Below are 21,688 nucleotides of genomic sequence, written 5' to 3' on the forward strand. Positions count from 1 at the left end.
TGTAGAGAAATTCCAGAGAGATCCCAGGCTATCAAGTTTTATCTCAAATCAAAGAAACCACTGAATACTCTCTGGCCAAGAGCTGACAGCAGAAGGGACTGGGGTAAAATAGCATGCATTTTGTTTGTTTTAGTAAATGTGATGGGTTACAGAGAACTATGTGAAAGAGGTAGGAGCAGAAAATTCACAGCATGATTGACAGATCAATTCATGAGCCTCCTGCAAGATCTTTCCCTCTAAGGAAATCTCAGATACACTACCATCCTTTTTTAAAAAGCTATTAGATGAATTTCCTTTTTCTTAATGCTTTTAGGTAAATTTCTATTAAATATTTTATTCACTATTCTTATAAACATGTAATATGTTCATAGTTAATCCAACTCCAATTCCCTACTCTTCACCTGCTCCCAGGCCCACATGATTTTCCTTTGCTGCTTTCTGTGTTCTATCTTATTTATTATAGTTTAATGCCTACTGAGTCTTTTTAGTACCTCGAGTATAAGAACGGGTGTAGAATCATCTACTGGAGCATCAGTAACCTCTCCTTGTTCCTCAGACTTAAAGAAAATTGACCTTCTCCCTCAGTAGCCATTAATATACTATACTAACATCGTTAACTGCACAAATTACTTGGCCACAGGCAGCTTATATATGTGCCTTATGGAAAGACCTGACTGAGTATTATTTATTTATTTCCATTTTCCCAGAATAAAGAAGTGGAATGAATTTTCAGTTCTCTCCTTGGAGGAAGGAATTAAAGTATTCTACACATAGAAGAAAGTATGTATAAATAATGTACTATTCCTCTTACCTGAGATATATACAGTAGGTAAGTTCTTAGAAACAAAAGAGAGTGGTAGTTTCCAGAGGCTGAAGCCAAGGGAAATGGGCAATTTAATGAGTAAAAAGCTGCAAGAGAAAAGCTTAAGATATTTGTTGTGCAATATTTCACATCTACGTAGTGCTACTGATATGAACAATCAAAATTATTAAGATGCCAAATTTTTCTACAGTAAAAAAAACTTTACTAAATTTAAGTATAAAGACAGTTGCATTCTTTAGCTCTATTGTTATTTTAATATAATTTTTTTCTAAAATACCTCAAATAGCAAAGACTTGGTTCCTAGATGAGAGAGCTCTTTGAAAGATGATTGGTTCATGATGGTGCTAACATCATCAATGGTTAATTCGCTAGTAAGCTTAAGCTCAATGCTCAATGGGCTGTAGGAGCTGGAGCCTGTTAGAATATCAGGCCATAGACCATGTACCTCTGAATTAAATATCTTACTTGCAAGCCCTCTGCTTCCTACATACCATGAAATAAATGACTTTATTTTGCTTTTTAACAATGCTCTAGTATCTTACCACAAGCCCAGAGATGCAAAGCCAAGTGACCATGAACCAAAAAACAAAACAAAACAAAAACAAAAAACAAACAAACGAAAAACCTCTCAAACCATAACCCAAAAAGTAAATCTTTCCTCAATTTTTTTTCTTTATCAGGTGTGGAAGCTCAGGCTGGAAATTCTACCCTACCTCTTGGAGGCTGTAGCAGGAAAACTGGTGTAATTTCTATAATAGACCAGAATACGGAGTAAGACCCTGCCTCAAAACCAGAGGAGAAAGGTAAGCAAGAGCCCATCTACAAATCTGCTATCTACAATAGTGACCAGTCTGCAGGATACATTGTTGCAATAATGATGCAAGCATTGTAGGAGAAATAAACCAGTACCTTATTAGATTTAGGGCCCATTCTATGAGATGTAACCCCTACATAACAATTCTCAGGTGGCCAGGAACCTGAGACTAGACCAAGGACATGAGGAAACCCAAATACTATTTTTCTGCTAAAAGAATGTGCCAGTGGTATCTCTTAGCCATCATCAGAGAAGATTTCTCTGATGAGAACTAACACAGAGACAGCTAGACAATGTGCAGAGTGAAAGATGTTGAAGCACTCAGTACTAAACCCCTCCTTTCTGAGCTTGGGGATCTATCTGAAAGAAGAGACAGAATGATTGTAATAACCAATGGTGGTGGGTTATCCCAAGGCAACAGTGTCCTCCAACACAACAGAACTGATACAGATATGAATCCACAAAAACTGTGGCAGCAGTGACAAGGCCAACACAGGTATAAGCCAGAGGGACTCCCAACCCTAAGAGGGAAAGTGGAGACAAGCACTGGTTCCTAACCAAGAAGCTATCTCTAAATGGCAACTACTAACAAAGGGAAAACAAGATTCCTCCAATGAAGGCTTCGCTGGGTATCCAAACCAAACATAAGGGCAAGCCCCATGCTCATCAGTAGGTGGTCACTATGGAGCAAACTCAATGATATTTTTGAAGATGATCTTTGTCTCATATTTCTCTGATCAAGCATTAAAAATAAAACCTTGCTGGTCTTTTGCTTATAAATTATGGTTTCTGATTTTGTGCTTTTCTAGGTTTTGATAGTGTGTGTGTGTGTGTGTGTGTGTGTGTGTGTGTATGTGTGTGTGTGTGTGTGTGTGTGTTGTGCTCACATTTTCTTGTGACTTTTGTTGTATTATATTCTGATTTTTTTTAAGTTTTGCTTGTTTTATAAAGAGAAAGGGAAAGAAGGCATGGAGTTGGAAGCGGGAGACATGGTGAAAATCTGGGAGGAGATGAATGAGGAGAAACCATGATCAGAATATATGATATAAAATATTATTTATGAATAATATTTCTCAACTTTTATTACAATGTTGAAAAGTAACAGTTGTGTATCCAGAGTCCAACCACAGACCAAGCTACTTCAGGCAAAAACTTGTGTCTGTACTTTACATGTCCTGCTATTTTCTTACCATATCATTACTTCCTAAACAATTTAATAGACACTTAGCAGACTTATTACAGTGTCAATATTTTATATGTGATCTAGAGAAACTTTAAGGCACCCCAAAAGGCAAACATTTAAATTCTAGATTGTCATATAGCCAGGATTTAATCATCTTTGCCTTTTTGTATCCATATGAGGTCCTGGAACCTATTCCACACAGATTCAAAAGGATGGTTCTATGTGTGACTGCATGCCTGTCTGCCTACATGTCTATAAAAGCTTTAACTCTTTACTGAATATAAACTATTGCTCGAAAATGGGGAGATAGAATACTCAAATGTTGTGTTTCCATATTTTCCATTTTGAAACCTAGACTGTGCATCAGGATGAACATAGACCCTCTCAGCATGTACTTTGAAAGAACAGGAATACTAATGCAGCCACCACAGTACCATTTTAGTACCTATAAGCTCTCACAGCACCCTTTACCCCACTCAAATGCATCGACCACTCAACAGGAAGCCACTATCCTTATTTTCCTGTTGATTAATGCCTTACAGCCTCCCCATACAGCAGTTAGCTAATTGAAGGTTTTATTGGATATGTGAAATTCAGTATAAGTTATTGTTCTTTTACCTATTTCTACTAACACATACAACTATAACCTATCTGTTTTCAGGTGACAATGATTCCACAATATAAATAGATAAAACAATTTGTTCCCTAAATGTTGGTCAGAATTTTAGTCTTTAACGTGATGTTTTAAGCCCTTGGTTTCTCAATGATCCAGTTGCTCAGTAAGCCATGTCATCTCTGCATTTTAGCATATACTAAACCATTTTCCAAAACAGTTATACAATTCAAACTTCAACAAAGAACATCAAATTCTAGGTTTTTTTTAAAAAAATGTTTCTGCTCAAATTATACTATGTAAGGATTGGTCATACCTTCCTGGTCCCTGTGAAAAGTCTATGCTTCCATGGCTACAATTAATTGAGTGAAATTTTTCATATATAAACCACAGTTGCAGGCATATTCTACTCAATTTGTAACTTGCAGTTAATATGAATTTATTCCCTTGTTATGTTATTTGAGACACAAATGTATTTTATTCAAATAGTTTTATCAGCAGGACTTTAAAATTGAGTTTTGTAAAGATCACTTCTTTGAGAGGGAAAAATATGAACAGTATAGCCCCAATTTTACCACAGTTTAAATATGGCAACTGTGGAGGTCCTCTATCTACATATCAACCCAGATATGACTTCTGGTCATAACTCTGGCTCATAGAATCAGAGAGTCAAGAGACTTATTGTTTCTTATTAGTGAAATTAAAATCTCAAATAATCTCAAAGTGTACTCTCCCCTGGAAAATTACATTGTTCTCTGAAATTATGTCACTAGCTGCCACAAAGTAGCTCCATCCATCCTTCAAATTTCTTGTTTTTTTCTTTTTTACTTAATTGTGTTGTTGTCCATCCTAATTGAATATAGGTGGACAGGTGTGCGATCATGCATTTTCTACAGGGTCCATTGGACCTCAGTGCTATAACCTGAACCACATATTCACATTGATCCTCGTGGATTTGAACATTTGAATTGTCCAATCTTCTACACAAAATATTCCTATCCACTGCAAAATACAAACAGTCCTTGAGGTACCAATCATTTGTCAGATTTCAGCTTACTGTATGCATTATTTTATTTATAATATTTTGATGATTCTTTTGACAGTAGAATAGAGGATTTCTCTACTTCATAAATATGAATGCACCAGTCAAGATGTCTTCCTTAAATCACAGACATTCTCGTATACATGCAACAACTGGCACTCCACTTCACGGAGAAGGCCCAAAACTCAAATCTCCAGCTTTCCACTAGTGATTGGCACAGGAAGCCAGGGTATAGGAAAATGAAGTGGGATCAGATGCTCTTCAGCAAGTGCCAAGCTCTGCCCAGAATCACTCTGGAAGCCTCCTCCAGACAACACGGAGGAGCCAAGCTGAACATATGCTCACAGAAGGGGAGTCAGGAAACAACTAGGACATCAACACTCACATCTTGGCACAGGCTCCTAACCCTTAAACAACACGTCCAACTTCTCTCCACAGGGAAGAGGAATGCAAACTCTACACAGGAGCAAGATGTACCTTTCCAAGTTTACCAGCCCTGAGAGGAGTCCACACATGATATTTGCAGTTTGGCACTTTCTCAAAACCCTGCCTGTCTTATGTTAATATGTTTATTTGCTTGTACAAGATTGTCTTGTTCACCCACAGGCAGTCAAAAGAACATGCAGCACTGTCAGCCAGATTGGCTGCAACCATTATCATAACCTTTACTGTATCTGCTGACATTCTGGTTTTGTTCCCAGTCCAGATGTCATGTATAATAGAGTCTATCCACACATTATGTGCATTAGTGTCCAGGAATGCCAACGAAATTCAATGAACTGGTTGATATTTGAGGAAAGGCCTTCATTTTTGTAAATTATTCAATTTTTCTTCAGCCATCTATAAACCAGGGCAATTCACTGCCTACCTAATCTCCCCTGAGCTTGCCCTAGATATGGTGTGCAATTATGCTAAAAATAATCTGGCTTTCTATTAATCAGATCAGTTGAAACACATCAGAATAGTATGGGGCTGCTTTATTATCCTTTTGAATAAGGATGTAATTCTGCTCCTAGACAATCCAGGTCTAATGCAAGATGCTCAAGTCTATGTAGGGAAAACACCAAATTACCCAATGAGATCTTGGAAATAAGAACAAGAGCTTGTTGAATTTTCCCTGCAGAGGAGTCCCAACTTGTGTTGTTCTAAGCTGACTGAAGCCATGCTACAGAAGAAAACACCTAATCCCACATTCTGTACATTATGCTCCAATTAAGCGGTTGCCCTAGCCAGTATTTGAAAACTATTTGTTTAAAATAAACTAATGCCCTTCATTTTTAAAAATCCAGGCACCACATATCTGTCTTCTCTTCCTAGACATCTAAAGCATCTGACACAGTTGATTTATTCCAAGAGTTCAGCATTCATTTGGCTCTTGAGTTTCTCACTTTTCTGCTGAAGTCAGTGATTTCTCATTTTGTTTACTTCCATGCGAGGCTCTTTCAATACCCAGTATTCTCTTCATGGTCTTCTCACTTTCTTCTTAGTCTCTCTGGGGAATTTCATTCTAATGCAAAACTTTTCAGAGCATCTATATATTTGGATACCAAGGTCTATCTAGACACTTAATACCAATCTTCCCTCTAAACTCCAGCCTCAAACAGCCATCTAGCCTCTATCTTTACTCAAACACGTTGTTTCTTCAACTTAAAGTGTCCAAAGGAGAATTACTGGGTTTTGTACCAGAAGTGGCTCTTTCTCTAATCTTTTCTATCAGTTAATGGCACTGTCTACTCTGTGATCTGGTTAAATCTTGAAGTCATTCTTGATTCCTCTTCTGCTTATACTTCAAGTCTCTTCTCCACAGTATTATGAAGGTTCGTAATGGAATTATGGAATATTATGAAGGTTATGAAGGAATGCTAGTTATACAATTTGTTAATGAATGAACACAAAGGTTCAGTATATATAGACAATAGATAGGTGATAGATACGTGTATACATACATACATATGTGCATACATCTCTCTCTCTCTCTCTCTCTCTCTCTCTCTCTCTCTGTGTGTGTGTGTGTGTGTGTGTGTGTGTGTGTGTGTGTGTGTGTCCTGAGAAGCTGACACTATAACTCTATGAGTAAAGTGTTTACTTTGTGATCGTGAAGGTCTGAATTCAAGTTTGGATCTTCAGTATCCACATAAAAGGCCAGGCACAGCACTGGAGAGAAAATTTGAGCATCCATAAGCACTTAGTGTTCATGCAGGAGATTGATATAAGGCAGAATCTACTCATATTATTCTTCCTCAGGAAACAATCTACTTCAGTTTCCCATGAACATAAATCTAATCACTGTGTTCACATGTGTGGGGCAGTGAATGGCCATGGGGGAAAAGGGGGGTGCAAGAGAACCCATGTCCTGCCAGAGTTTCTGTGCTCTGTGACTGTTGCACACTCTCCATGCAGCCTAGGGTGGGTATCTGGCTGTGGGAAGCCTTGGACTCCAGCCCATGGGGGGTGGACATGGGGCAGTTCAAGGTCTCTGGGCCTCACGGAGGCCAGAGAAAACAGGTTCTCAGTCTTGGGCATCCCAGACACCGCTGGACACTGGGGAAGAGCTACGAACAAAGTGGGAGTCCCAGGTGTGGCTAATTCAGCCCCAGGGCCAATAGGAGGAGAGGGCAAGGGGAGAGGGGGGCACTGGGTGGTTCCCACACGGGCAAGAGTCTTTGGTCCAGTCTGTGGCTGGAGCACAGGAAGGCCTTCCCAAGGGAGGTTAGACACAACTCTTTAGGGGAAAGCCTATTCCATCATTCAAATACGGCAGGCCTTGAGAAGCTTTATTGTAGAAAGGCAGAGAGGATGAGAGAAGGTAGAGAGAGGTCGGCCATGGCCATGTGGAGAGAGGGGGAAAGGAGAGGGGGAGAAAGAAGGCTAGAGATAGGAATGAGGAGTAAGAGCTTAAGAGAGCAAGAAGGGGCCAAGCAGCTCCTTTTATAGTAGACTGGGCTGTCTTGTAGTTGTAGGGTAGCTGTGGGGAGGAGCAAACCTAGCTATAGTCAGGTAACTGTGAGGGTAGAGTCTAGCTAGAATGCCAGGAGCTTGTGGCTTTGTCTGTGTGACTGATAGCCACAGAATTATAGGGTTGGGGGCTCTGTGGTATTAGGCACCTGTCTCTTAGACCATGGCTCACTGTTCCATCCCTTGTAGAGTTTTCTACTGGGTCTCCTGAGCGAGCCTCACTCAGCCAAATCAGGCTGCCTTTCACAGTCCTACATTCATGAAGTTCTCTAGGTCTACCTGACAACTCTAGTTCATGCCACTCTTTGCTGTCTTCAGCACACCCAGGTCAGTCCTATCTGTAGCCTTTCTGCTTCTTTTTGCCTCTGACTTTGCCCTGCTTCCCTAGTGTTCAGATAACCAGGCTCAAGTACTTCATCTCTCAGTTCAAGTGCTGCTTCCTAGGAACAGTAACCCCTTACACTCTCCATCCATGCTCCACTTATTTTCATTCTTGGATGTTTTCAAACTCAAAATATGTGCCTTGTTCTTTTATTGATTACTGATTGATCAGCAACCCTTCCGAAGAATGGACCCATCATTAGCAGAACACTGGAGTGTTTGTTTCTTTTTTGTCATTGCATATCGCACACAACAGCATCAATGCACATATTATGTGCTCAACAAACAGTGAATATTTATGTGAACCACTGACCTGAAAATATTTCTAGCAGACAGTGTTAATTAGAATTATCCCTTGGTATATTTCAGAATTAGGTTAAAGTGTTAGAAAATCCCAATACTATCTACTTTACCTTGGTTGGGGGAGATACTTAAAATATCCACTACTGATAATTTTTTTCAGTCTTATTTTTTTTATATAACAAGCAGTTATATATTCAAAAATCATATTGTTCATTTGGGACAAGATCAAAATAATATAATTAACCATAAGCACTGAAGATATCATTTATGTCTCCCATGATGCTGTGTACCTTTCTCTTCCTGAGAACTAACTTACCATTTAGCACTGGCTTATGGACACTGGACTGAGTGGCCTATGACTTCAATAGCTTGGCTTCTTTGTTTCAAACCATCTTATACAACCAGTGAAGCTCACTTCAGTGGAATGTGTTCCCTTAAGTCCTTTAGAAAATCAAATATCACAGCACTGAGTACTGAGATAAGACACAAGCCAGGAGTCTAGGTTCAGACCACCAAGAAGCAGAAGTTGGCCTCAGTTGTTCTATCCAGGATATTCACTAAGCTGCTATGGGTGTGTTTTCTTCCTTAAAGTAGAAATAATGATATCAATGAAATGGGAGAGGGGTTGTGAGGATCAAAGAAGGGGCATACCACAAGGGCTCTCATCCCTGAAGCGGGAGCCACTGCAAAGGAAACTGAAAATATTTAGACCTAGAGCCAGCCAGGTGCATAGCACTCAGCACTTATTCATATGTATGTGTGTGCATATATATGAATTCATATGTACATTCATTTGTGAACATATATTATGTGTGTATACATTTATATGTATTTGCAAACATATATGTGTGTGTGTGAAGAACATACATATGATATGGGAAACACAGCATTGGCTTTTTTTACAGTAGAGTGTGTTTATCTTTATTTATATATTATAAATATATATAATATTATCTAATTATATTTTATCTCATATGATTATATGTATTTATGTAAATATATAATATATTATATAAATAAAGGGTCCAGGACCCAGATGCAAAGAAAATCCCACCCAGCAGTACACTCATGAAATCTGCAATACCTAAGGCAGAGTGCTTCACCCTCTTGCTGGGAGATATTCCTAACACAATGTTCTGCACTGACAATGAGTCTTTTTGTTGTTGTTGTTGTTGTTGTTTTTTTGTTGTTTTTTTTTTTTTTTTTTGGTTTTTCGAGACAGGGTTTCTCTGTGTAGCCCTGGCTGTCCTGGAACTCACTCTGTAGACCAGGCTGGCCTCGAACTCAGAAATCCGCCTGCCTCTGCCTCCCAAGTGCTGGGATTAAAGGCATGTGCCACCACGCCCAGCTTGACAATGAGTCTTAATTGTGACACTGGCCAGTAACTTCCTGGTTTCCAGGCCATAACTAAGGCATGTGTGGTAGACCAGAGTTCCAGCCTCGATTTTCTCTCATTTCCACTTTCTTTCCTATCTTATGAGCATGATTTCTGAATGCTTACACTTAATAACAGTAAAAAATTCATTAAGGTCAGCTGTATATCAGGCCTTACTCCCAAGTCTTTGCCCATGCAGATTCATCTTATCCTCTACCAATCTAGTAAGATCCAATCACTACCCTAGCTTTCTATGTAAGAAAGTTAAAGATCAGCAAAATCAAGTCATCCCCACAAAGAGTAGTAGTGACATAATCAGAATTCATACCCACACACTCTTGCTCTACTGGAAGATTCTTGACCATTGTTCACAAATCCACAGCAAGTATCGCTCAACTTGTCAGACTATATCCCCTTCTACGTAACAGTCCTTGCTCATGGTAGAGGCAGAGGCAGCTATTAAAAGACCACTATGTACTTCTTTATCTGAGCCCCTCACTTAGGAAATGAGGATGCTGCCACTCCCTGAAGCTTCATGGCATCTCCATGCTCACAACACTGGAAAATAAAACTCGGGAAAGAATTCAAGTTTGACTCCACGTCATCTATGTGGCGCTAATTAGTTCTCTCGTAACTTTGATTACCTGGCAAAGTGTGAGAGCTTAAAAGCCAGATACTAAAAGAAAAAAATAAATTAATTAAAATTTAAAATGAGCTTTTATTGTTAATAAGGAAGAGAGAACTACAAAACAGAATTTCTTTCTACTGCATTAATATTTGAAAATATTTTTCTAGTGACACCATTTTTCAACAAAATAATGCATGACTTAGAAGTACTGTAAGGTGAAATTATATCTGAAATTATATCATTTTCATTTGAGTTTTTGGCTTTCTAAAAGCTCCAAAATGTAAACACTGAAATGGTTAATAAAGTGTTACACTTTAAAGCCACTGTACTTCATGGGGTTTTTTTTTTTTGTTTGTTTTTTCAACAAATTCAGTGTTTTGTTTTGTTTTTTAACTCTGGAAAAATTAGCAAAATGTGAAAAACCACCCAGAGATAAGTGTGACTGTGCCTTCCTGGCCCCAAATTCCCCTTTGTCTAACTCTGGTGTGAAGGAGAACTAGAAAGTCAAATGGTTAACATTTCTGTCCCAGAGCTTTAGGGGAACAAAGGAAGAGATTAACACTAACTCAGATTTCCAATAATGTGATCTAAGATTCCCAACGCTACTGCTGTTAAAAACGACCTAATTTGGGTTTTTAAAAAACTTTTAAAAATAAAGCTGGGGATTGAGCTTCTGGAGGCCCTACATGCATTGTGGGTATTTTTGAAATTTCTTTGAACAACTTTAATCTTTTGGATTGGAGTTCCAAATCCCAGATAATTAAAAAAAGAATCTACAATGCGATAACATTTCCTCTCTCTGCCAGATTGTCCAAGTAGCAACCCGGACAGGCAATAGCAATCATGGAAAATGACTCATCGAGTCCCTGAATAGTCATAAAAGTGCCAGCCTGAGCTTATTTCTCAGCAGTAAATAAAATACCAATTATTCACACTGTCTAAAGTGCATCTCCCTAAGGACAGTGATAGTCCCCGCTAGTTGCTTCAGCATGAGTTTATATAGCTGGATCACAGGTAACTTTGGGAGGCATAGTTTCCCAAATGTCTTGAAAGAGCTGGCTACTCAAGGCTCCAGAATACCAACAAAATGGCAATATTCAGACAATCTAGACAATTTTACACATCAGGCTGTTAGGCTTATTTTTTAAGTAAACTGTCTAGGAATTTACAGAGGGATAAGAAAACTTCTGTGATTTCTCATCCAAGTAGGAAAGCAGGTCATTGAGAGAAATTGGCCATGGCTCCCAACTGCCTTATTAGCTAGCTGAGTTGGCAACCTCCTTCCGCATTTTATTTTTAAAATATCTTATTAGCCATCTCGTTAGTAACTAAACATCCACACATGCATTTGTATTTCAGCACACTAACAGTAAAATCAACCACCACAATTCTGACTAACAAGAGTAACAATAAAATCCCAGCCAAAAGTTTTGGAGAAAAATTAAAATGTTTTACTGAAAGGCACAGAATGATCAAGAGGGCATAGCATACGGGATTCCCATCGGGCTGAGGGATACTGAACACACTCCGCAAGCCGCTGGCAAGGCCTTGGGGCTCCCTGAGTGCCTGAAAAACCCTGATTATTGCAGAGCTAGAGATGTTAAAAGAACAAATATCCAAATAATCTCCCTGGAAACTAAGTCAAAATAAAACCACTATAGACCCGACCAACTGCACAGACCCTGTTCTGTGTGCTATTGCCAGAGAATAAGATAAAATCTCAGGATGGTGACAGCCATAGTTAAGTCGTTTGAAAAAAAAAAGTAGCTCATCTTAAAATTTTTATTTTGGAGAAGTCTTTCACCCCAAACAATGCTGCCACTACACCATCCACAGTTGTTTTTGTTTTGTTTTGTTTTGTTTTTTGCCGCTACTGCGCAGGCTCTGCTTTTTCTATGACAGTATTAGCTACTGGCAATGGAGTGACCTGGGGGAGACTCCGCAGCTTCTAGTCAGCGAGTATAATTGCTCCTCTAAGAGTCATGTCTACTATGCAGCAACTTGTTCTATTTATTATTTACTCACTATAGATCAAGGGGGTAAGCATGCAGAGACTATAACAAGTAACAATTTCTAAGAAATTAGTCATATGAAATAGTTGCTGACTTGTCTGACAGTTGTATCTGAAAGCAAAGGCCAATGAGTTCCACATACACTTTAACACACTACTCATTAACTATATTAACAACCGCTCTTGCCAACGAAAACCATAATTAACAGCTTATTGGCAAATAGACTGCCGGCAAACATGGTTTAAGTAATTATAGGAAGCTGAAACACTCGCTCTAGTTCTTCAAAACTTGGAGTAAACAATCATTATGTTCAAATTCACTTACAAACTAAAAAAAGAAGAAGAAGAAAAGGAAACTCTTTATTTGAGCTTTTTACCTTCTTCAATGCCCGGCCTATTTCACTCTATTTTTGGTTGAGTTCTGTCTAGCTAGCATTGTAGCTATCCTCAATGCATCCACGTCCTTGCTGCTTTCTCTCTAACCCGAGAGACAACCTTTTCAAACGAGAACCAACGGCCATGCCTGTCCATACATTATTTTGTTCCAGGTGTTATTTTTAAGCTGATAGAACATGCTGTATTTCTCCAATCAGTGTGGTTTTTCTCAGTACACAACCCTCTGTCTCCAGATACACAGAAGCAGTGGTTCTCAACCTTGCTAATACTGTGACCCTTTACTCCCTCATGTTGTGGTGACCCCCCAACCATAAAATTAGTTTTGTTGCTACATCATAACTACAACTGTACTACTATGATGAATTGTAAGGTGAATATCTGTGTTTTCCAGTGGTTCTTAGGTGACCTGTGAAAGGGTCATTTGACCCCCAAAGGGTTGAGAACCCCTTCACTAAAAGAATTTTCTGAAACTCCACCTGGGCTGTGTTCTCACAAAATTTACCTAGTTTGCCCTCATGGATCTTGACGAAAGCAGGTTTAACTTTCAGCCCCCCAGTCTCCTCACTGACTTTATTCTTTGGACCTTAGAATAGATGTTGGTCCTGCATAAATGACTAGTACCTCAGACTTCTTCTTCACTCGGTGCCTAGCTTTCAGTTATAAAGAAAAAAACAAAATGTCATCCAGGGATTGGGCTAAGAAGGCAAACAGTAATAAGTCTAAGAGCAAGGGAAAGAGGTAGCCAGTCCAAGTTGCTCTGAACAAGAAAGCAGTGAATTTAATCTCCCGCCCATTTTTCTCCTCTAAGAGCAAGAGTCACAGGAGTTAAGACTGGAAACAAAACAAGCCAGAGGTCCCCAAGCTTTTGGATGAACCTACCATCGGCTGACAACTACCCACTGTACTCCGAGTTCTAACTTCCCATGGCCCCACACCTGCACGTCTTGGCTCTCCTCAGTGGACAATATTAACTATTTTTGACAAGGTCATCCGTCTCACCCCGATCAAGCTTCTGTCCTTGTCGGCAACTTGCATCTTCTTTCCCATTGAACCACCACAGGAGACTTGATCCAAGGACCTGCTACACTGGACAGAGCACAGAAAGTACTTCTATGTGCTGTGACTGTTCACTCCCACGCAATGCTGACTTGAACTTCTTGACAAAACCCTCTGTGTCCTGGTACTTGTTTAAGATCAAACCTCTTTCAGAGGAAAACAGCAGCTTTAACCAGAGTTTCCAGGGGGGAAACCCTAGAGGTTGAAGCTTTTCAAAGTCAGAATAGATGAAGTAAAGCCCCAGTTTTAAAACAAGAGTCTGCTGATAACAGAGGAGGTAACTTATATGTACTCAAGAAAAATATAAGATGTGTTATAATAGAGAAGAGCAAACTTTTCAATTTTAAAATTGCTTTCCTAATGTTTTCACATTTGGGGACTATTTCAAGGAATCTTTAATGGTATTTTTCATTTACATAGCATAAAAGCTCTACAGGAATCATGGTTACTTTTTCCTGGATATTTAACCAAGTGTTAGAACTATACATTCCTATCTAGTACTAGCAAGCAGCTCCTGCCCAGTAGATTATATTCATTGAGTCTACTACTCACCTCCCCCCCCCCAATTAAAAAAAACCCTGAGCACATCGCTCAGCCAAGGTTTCTCTAGAAACAGATTGAGTCCGTGGTCCTGATTTAGTAAGACCCCTCACTATGTTCTAGGATTTGGAAAATACTTTATGTTGCATCTTTTGTCTGACCAAGGTAGGTGTTATTAATGTTTTGTTAATGGAAGATTTAGCTTTTGACATGAAGAAACAAAGTGACTCAGTGAAATTTAAACTCCGCAATTTTGTCTGCAAAGTAAATGTTCCCGGGAAGTAAATACTACCATTCTTTCCATTTTTCAGATTAAGAGATTTGCAGTCATGAAGTTACACTGCATCTAAAACTTCAAAAATGCATCTAGGTCTATGGCACTCCTTATTGGCCTTCGAAATCCACACCTGTGAATGCCGCCTCTTGGCAGAAATCAGGACAAATCTTTGCATTGGGTTTGTTGGTTGACTATTTAAAGGATTGAGAAAATTTAATAAGTGGATTTAAAAAAAGTCTACCTTGTTAATAAGCCAGTCTTTTCAAATGAATTAGCATATGCCAGTAGTCATGGAAGATTCCACCCAAGACCTTGAAGAGCTCAATGATAAAGTGGAGGTTTTGTGCACTGGCTTTGTGCACCTGCTTGTGTGCTCTGGCTTGTGTGCACTGGCTTATGCTCTTAAGAAGAGGCATCCAGTGTGCGTGAAAGGTCTCTTATAAAACTAGGAATGTTCAATATTCAAGCTTTATAAGCAACTTTCCTTATAATTTTTCAGTGCATCTATAACTACTTGGCAGTTTTTCCTGAAAATTATCTCAAAAGAGAAATGTATTTGCTGCCAACCTCAAGAAATGTAGAATAACTTACATAATCTAAGTTCTTATGGCAGGCTTATTCTTTTTCTTTCCTAGTTCACTGAATGCCACGAGTTTTAAAACCTTGACTTTCTAAATAGTCAGCTTTAGCTCTAGCTATAAGAATCTAAGGGATAAAAAATGAAAGAGAAAGTTAAAGTTGCTCAAATTTACTTGTTCATTACTGTCTGTGTGATCACTTTCCAATCTTCAAACCTGCTTTCCTTATTTTGTTTTATTTAATAAATGCAAACAAATTTGAGCCAACAATTTTTGTGATGAGTCATTTCTTAAGTTTGTTACAAACTCAAACTGACAAATCAAAAGAAGCATTGTTTTCGTGTAGTTTTACACTGTCAAACTAACAGTTTAGGATGATGCATTCAGAATTGGAGTATATCTCAGAGGTCCATTACCTGCCTAGCATGTACAAGGTTCTGGGTCCATCACCTAGCACTCCCTCCCAAATATAATGTACTAAAAGTCATTTTTATACATCTCTTTTACAAAGCTGTTAGTTTTTTAATTAGATATTTTCTTTATTTACATTTCAAATGTTATCTCCTTTCCTAGTTTCCCCTCTGAAGATCCCCTATCCCCTCTGCCTGCTCCCCAACATACCCACTCCCATTCCCAGTCCTAGCATTCCCCTATACTGGAGCATAGAACCTTCACAGTACCTAGGGCTTCTCCTCCCATTGATGACCAACTAGGCTATCCTCTGCTACATATACAGCTAGAGTCACAAGTTCTACCATGTGTTTTCTTTGATTGGTGGTTTAGTTCCAAGGAGCTCTGGGGGTACTGGTTAGTTTATATTGATGTTCCTCCTATGTGGTTTCAGACTCCTTCAGCTCCTTGGGTACTTTCTCTAGCTCCTTCATTGTGGACCTTATACTCCGTCCAATGGATGATCGTGAGCATCTACTTCTGTATTTGCCAGGCACTGGCAGAGCCCCTCAGGAGACAGCTNTATCANGCTCCTGTCATCAGGCTCTTGTTGGCATCTGCCATAGTGTCTGGGTTTGGTGGCTGTTTATGGGATGGATCCCCAAGTGGGGCAGTCTCTGGATAGTTGTTCCTTTTTAAGGAGCTTGGACTTATTTTTATTTGATGATTCATCTGTCTGTGGCTAGTGTTCCCCTTCTTTCTTCCTCCTTGTTCCTGATACATGTCTTTCTAGGTCCAATAATTCTTGCTCCTTCCATTTTGATCCGCCAGACATGATCTCTGGTATACCTCCAATTCACACTTGACAGCATGCACGTTGAGTTTGTATCTCTCTTGGTGGAAGTTCAAATGCTTGTGAAGAACTCTAGTTCTTAAACTTCTCTAAGGCTTCCTTAAAAGGACTAAGGAGATGGCAAGACCCTATCCAGAGACTTACCAGGATTAATGAGATCCTCAGATGGACATTCTGTTCTCTCTGCCCCAAATTGGAAAAATAGTTTCTTAGTCCATGGTTCTTAAAGGTTACAGTCAGCCTTCCCCAATCCCTATACTGTAAGTTCTTCCCTGAGGTTATATCTGGGTTTTCTGAACTTTTTACTTTCTAAAGCAGATATCCTTCCTCAATCAATGACACATTTGGTCAAACTGTCCTATTAAATAAAGTATACTATATAACTAGAGGTAACCCAGAGGAAAATATCCTATGCCACCAAGTCTATACTGGCCAATGTGAGGCCAAGTCTAGATGACTTGTAGATACCTTATATCAAAGCTCAGACTAGGAAAACCATGTCCATTTGCTCTTTATGTCAAGACAGCTTGAATCAGTATATTCCAATACATTAAAGGATTGCTTCTCCTCAAAATCCCCATGTTTGAACCCCATTTGCAGATAAGGACTTTGAGGGGCACAATCAAAACCACATAGCAATATTTTGGGCTATGTTTAACCATATATGTCATGGTAGAATTAAAATGGAGCTGGAAAATTCTTCCAGACAAGTGATACACAACAGATGGCTAGGGTTTTTGTTTTGAGGTTGGTGTAAATACAACTCTAACACTGCCAGTTACACAAAGTACACACAGACACATGTATATAATATACAAGACTTGATTATCATAATACTTAGTAACTTATCTTGTGTAAACAAGTAAATCTTCATTAGCATATTTCTCATCTGTAACTCTCTAATACACTTCGAGGTCAACCTGTGTTAGAGGATTTTACACATGCATTACAATGAAAGAGGTTCTCACTTGTGTGAGCTCTCTGCTGTACAATGACATCTTGCATCACATACACAATGGGGATTTCCCCCATTACAATAAGATTCTCAAGGTATTCTACAGCCTGTATGTCAAGCAGCTCACCAGAGAGAAGCTCTTTATGCTACATACTAAGTCCCTTGGGACTGATTTCCTCAAGAATCATTCTCAAATCTTTAAGCTCACATCATTTTTTTTTTCTACATCAACTCTCTTCAGTTGACAATGTTGTCCTTTTACTTGCTGGGGTTGGTCTTCTTAGGTCACTGACATCATGGATACCTTTCAAGCTCTGGTTCAGGTCTTCTCTCCATGGACCAGTCCCTTGCTCCAACTTCAGGATCACCCAAGAATTACTATTTTACTCATAGAAGCACAACAGGCAGGCTGCTGTTGGTCTCTAACATCAGCAGCTCCCACACCTCAAAGGTGAAGTCGGTTAATACATCCTCACAAAATGAAATCCAGAAATGCAACTATTTCCTAGACTCTTTAATTCATGAGGAACACCATAAATGACATTTCTGGCTCTGCCGATCTAGCACAATCCCTGAGAACCTCTAGACATAAAAAGTTCAATAGAGAAGAGACTATGGTCACTAACCTCTGACAAAGAATATAACACATAGCCTAGAAATGAAAATCAATTATTCTATTTGGTTTTTTTCATTTTATAATATATTTAAATGTATATTGGAAGTGCCCATCATGAGCTGGGTGTTATCAGACCCACCAAGTATAAAGTAGGACATGAGTAGCAGCAGTCCATTACCAAATGGAAGTGGTATATACTTGATCGGGCCTGAGCAGGTCCTGAAGGCATAAGCAAGTTACACGAAGAAGTTGCTCAAATGCCTATGGTTTCTACTCCTGTTACAATGCCATCTGCTGCCAAGCATGCATGTATAACCTCAAGGGGTGTTCCCTATGATTGGTTGACTGAAGAAAAGAAGACTACAACCTACTGACAGCTCTGCACGTTATGCAGGCACCACCCAGAAATGGACTGCTGCAGCACTACAACCCCTTTTTGAGACAACTCTAAAAGATACAGGTGAAGGGAAATCTTCACAGTGGAAAAAACTTCAGAGAGTACACATGGTATTACAGTCTGTTTGGAAGAAAAAAATGGTCACATGTACAATTATTCACTGATTCATAGGCTGTAGCCAATGAATTGGCAGGATGGTCAGGGACTTGGAAAGATCATGATTGGAAAATTGGTGAGAAAGACATCTGGGGAAGAAGTATGTGGATAGATGTCTCCAAATGGGTAAAGGATGTGAAGATATTTGTGTCCCATGTAATAGCTCACCAAAAGGTGACTTCAACTGAGGAGTAGCTCAATAATCACATGGATAAAATGACCCATTCTGTGGACAGTCAGCCTCTTTCCCTAGCCATCCCTGTCATTGCTCAATGGGTACATAAATAATGTGGCCATGGTGACAGAGAGGTGGGTTATGCTAGGGCTTAACAACAGACTTCCATTCACCAAGGCTAACCTGGCTACAGCTGCTGCTGAATGACAGATCTGCCAACAGCAGAGACCAACACTGAGCCCCAGATATGGCACCATTCCTCAAGGTGACCAGCCAACAACCTGGTGGCAAGTTGACTACATTGGACCACTTCATCTATGGAAAGGACCACATTTTGTTCTTACTGGAGTAGATTATTCTGGTTATGGACTTGCCTTTTCTACATGTAATGTTTCTGCAAAAACCACCATCTGTGGACTTGCAGAATGCCTTATCCATCGTCGTGGTATTCCACATAGTATTGCTTGACCAAGGAACTCATTTCACAGCCAGAGAAGTGTGACAGTGAGTCCACAATCATGGAATCCACTGGTCTTACCATGTTTCCCACCATCTTGAAGCAACTGGTCTGATAGAATGATGGAATGGCCTTTTGATGACATAGTTACAGTACCAATTAGGTGACAGCAGCATGGAGGGCTGGGGCAGAGCTCTTCAGAAGGCAGTATATGCTATTAATCAGTGTCACATACACAATAGTTTCTCCCATAACCAGGATCCACAGGTTCAGGAATCAAGGGATGGAAAAGGGAATAGTTTTACTCACTATCACTCTTAGTGACCCTCTAGGAAATTTTTTGCTTCTTGTTCCCACAATTCCAGGTTCTGCTGGTTAGAAGTTTTGATTCCAGAGCAGGGAGTGCTTCTGCCAAGAGCCTCAACAAACATTCCATTGAACAGGAAACTCAGACTTCTCCCTGGTCACTTTGGGCTTCTAATGCCCTTAAACCAACAGGCTAAGAAAGGAGTAACAGTGTTAGGAGGAGAGATTGCCTCTCCACAATGGAGGTAAGAAGGATTTTATCTGCAGTGCATAAGGGTGTCCCTTAGTACTACCATGTCCTGGGATAAAAGTCAATGGGAAACGACAACAGCCTAATACAAGCAGGATGACAAAAGGCACAGATCAATCAGGAATGAATGGGTCACTCTTCCAGGAAAAGAGCCAAGACCTGCTGAGGTGCTTGCCCAGGGTGGAGGAAATACAGAATGGGTAGTAGAGGAAGGTAGTTCTAAATACCATCTAAGGCCACATGACCACTTGCAGAAATGAGGATTATAAAGTAATATGAATGCTTTTATTTTATTTTGTTAAGAATATATTTGTATAGATATTTGTGGTTTCTTCCAATTTCTTTAATATCAACCAATATTTAAGTTGAGAGATACTGAAAGAATGTTCCCAAGAGACATTGACCTATTCTAAATGTATAAATTTAGAATAAATTTGCAAATAAAATAAAATGCATAATAATAATATATAAATAATAATAAAAATGCATTTGCAATTATATGAGGAATAGTTGTATCATGTTATGCTTATTTATGGCCTGGTTATTGTTACATTTGGACATGATATATGATTTGTGTAAAGTTGACAAGGGGTGGATTGTGGTGGCTATTCCTGGTTGTCAACTTGTCTATATCTTGATTAAACTACAATCCAGAATTAGAGAGCACACCTGTGATCTAGACCTTGAGGCTGGAAGACAAGTTTCTGACCTGCTTGAGATATAGTAGCCATAAAAAGCTTAGGCCCAGGCAAGGTAGTACATGCCATTAATCCCAGGAGACTGAGGCAAGAAGATCTCTGAGTTCAAGGTCAACCTGGGACAAAGCAAGTCCCAGATCCAGGCATGGTGGTACACACCTTTAATCTGGGTCACAACTTCTGCTGGAGTCCTACATAAGGACATTGGAAGGAAGAAGACCCACTCTTCTTTACCTCCTTGCACTTACTTGCCAGCACATCCATGGGAACCTACTTCTACAGAAGAGCAGCTGAAACAACTAGCCTCGTGGGACTAGCTTTCCCATCCACAGCTGCCCATTGTTGGGTTAGTTGGACTACAGACTGGTAAGTCATCACAATAAACCTCCTTAATGTATAGGGACATTCCATAAGTTCTGTGACTCTAGAGAACTGACTAATACTGTGAGAGAGGTTTGGCTTTGCTTTCAGGGATGATCTTGGGGTTTTTTGGTTTTTTGCTTGTTTGTTTGTTTGGTTTTGGTTTTGGGTTTTTTTGTTTTGTTTTGTTTTGTTTTGTTTTGTTTTGTTTTGTTTTGTTTTGTTTTTTTCTTCGAGACAGGGTTTCTCTGTGTAGCCCTGGCTGTCCTGGAACTCACTCTGTAGACCAGGCAGACCTCGAACTCAGAAATCCGCCTGCCTCTGCCTCCCAAGTGCTGGGATTAAAGGCGTGTGCCACCACAGCCCAGCGATCTTGTTTTTTAAAACAACAGGTTTGGAGATTGGAGGAATCTTGAGTAGAATGATTAGAAGGATGTAGCAGAGTCATTTTCCTGTTTTCCTTTTCCTCCATGCTTGTCTAAGAAGTGAGTTTAATGGGGGGGGGGGGTCTTTCCCATCATTTTCAACTAACAAAGAGAAATATATTCTTTTGTTGAGAAAAAAATTTAAATACAAGCTCTAAATATACACACTCTTCCACTTACTAGACGATTCAAGTTAGGGAACATTTTTCCATAGTTCTATTTTTAATGTCAATATTTCTTCTTTGTCACACATTCAACAAGTAACTCTAAAACACTTGCCTCATTCAGTTAAGCTACCTTAATCTATTTACCTGGATATTACATGATACTGGAAGTGGAAACTCAATACATATTTGTTATATATTTTTTAAAAGTTTTTTTCCAGTAAAAAGGAGCTATGGTCAAGTCAACAGCCTTTAAAATGTCCAAGAGGCAATTGAGCTTTTAATTTCTACTACCAGTAAAGGTCAAGAATTTAAAAGTTTTAACAAACATCTTATGTGAAGTTTTGTTTTGTTTTGCTTTGTTTTTTAGAACATTAAAGAGTGTGACAACCACAGCTCGCTGTCACATATTTCTCATCTCTCTCCAGAGACTCGGTTAAATAGTCTCTAGAACGCAACTTTTCTTAAACCCACATCAAGCTAAATATATTGAGGGAGGAACAAATTAGGG

At 39.3% G+C, this 21,688-nt stretch overlaps 1 long non-coding RNA gene across 1 annotated transcript; it reads left to right on the forward strand.

The window, feature by feature from the left end:
- Positions 1-707: 707 nt before the first annotated feature.
- Positions 708-13,936, forward strand: LOC115064052. Its single transcript, XR_003843914.1, has 3 exons — positions 708-780; positions 1,504-1,626; positions 13,333-13,936. It is a non-coding gene; the product is annotated as an uncharacterized LOC115064052 (long non-coding RNA).
- Positions 13,937-21,688: the final 7,752 nt, after the last annotated feature.

This window comes from Mus pahari, chromosome 5, assembly GCF_900095145.1.
Source record: "Mus pahari chromosome 5, PAHARI_EIJ_v1.1, whole genome shotgun sequence".
In the NCBI taxonomy this organism is placed as follows: Eukaryota; Metazoa; Chordata; class Mammalia; order Rodentia; family Muridae; genus Mus; species Mus pahari.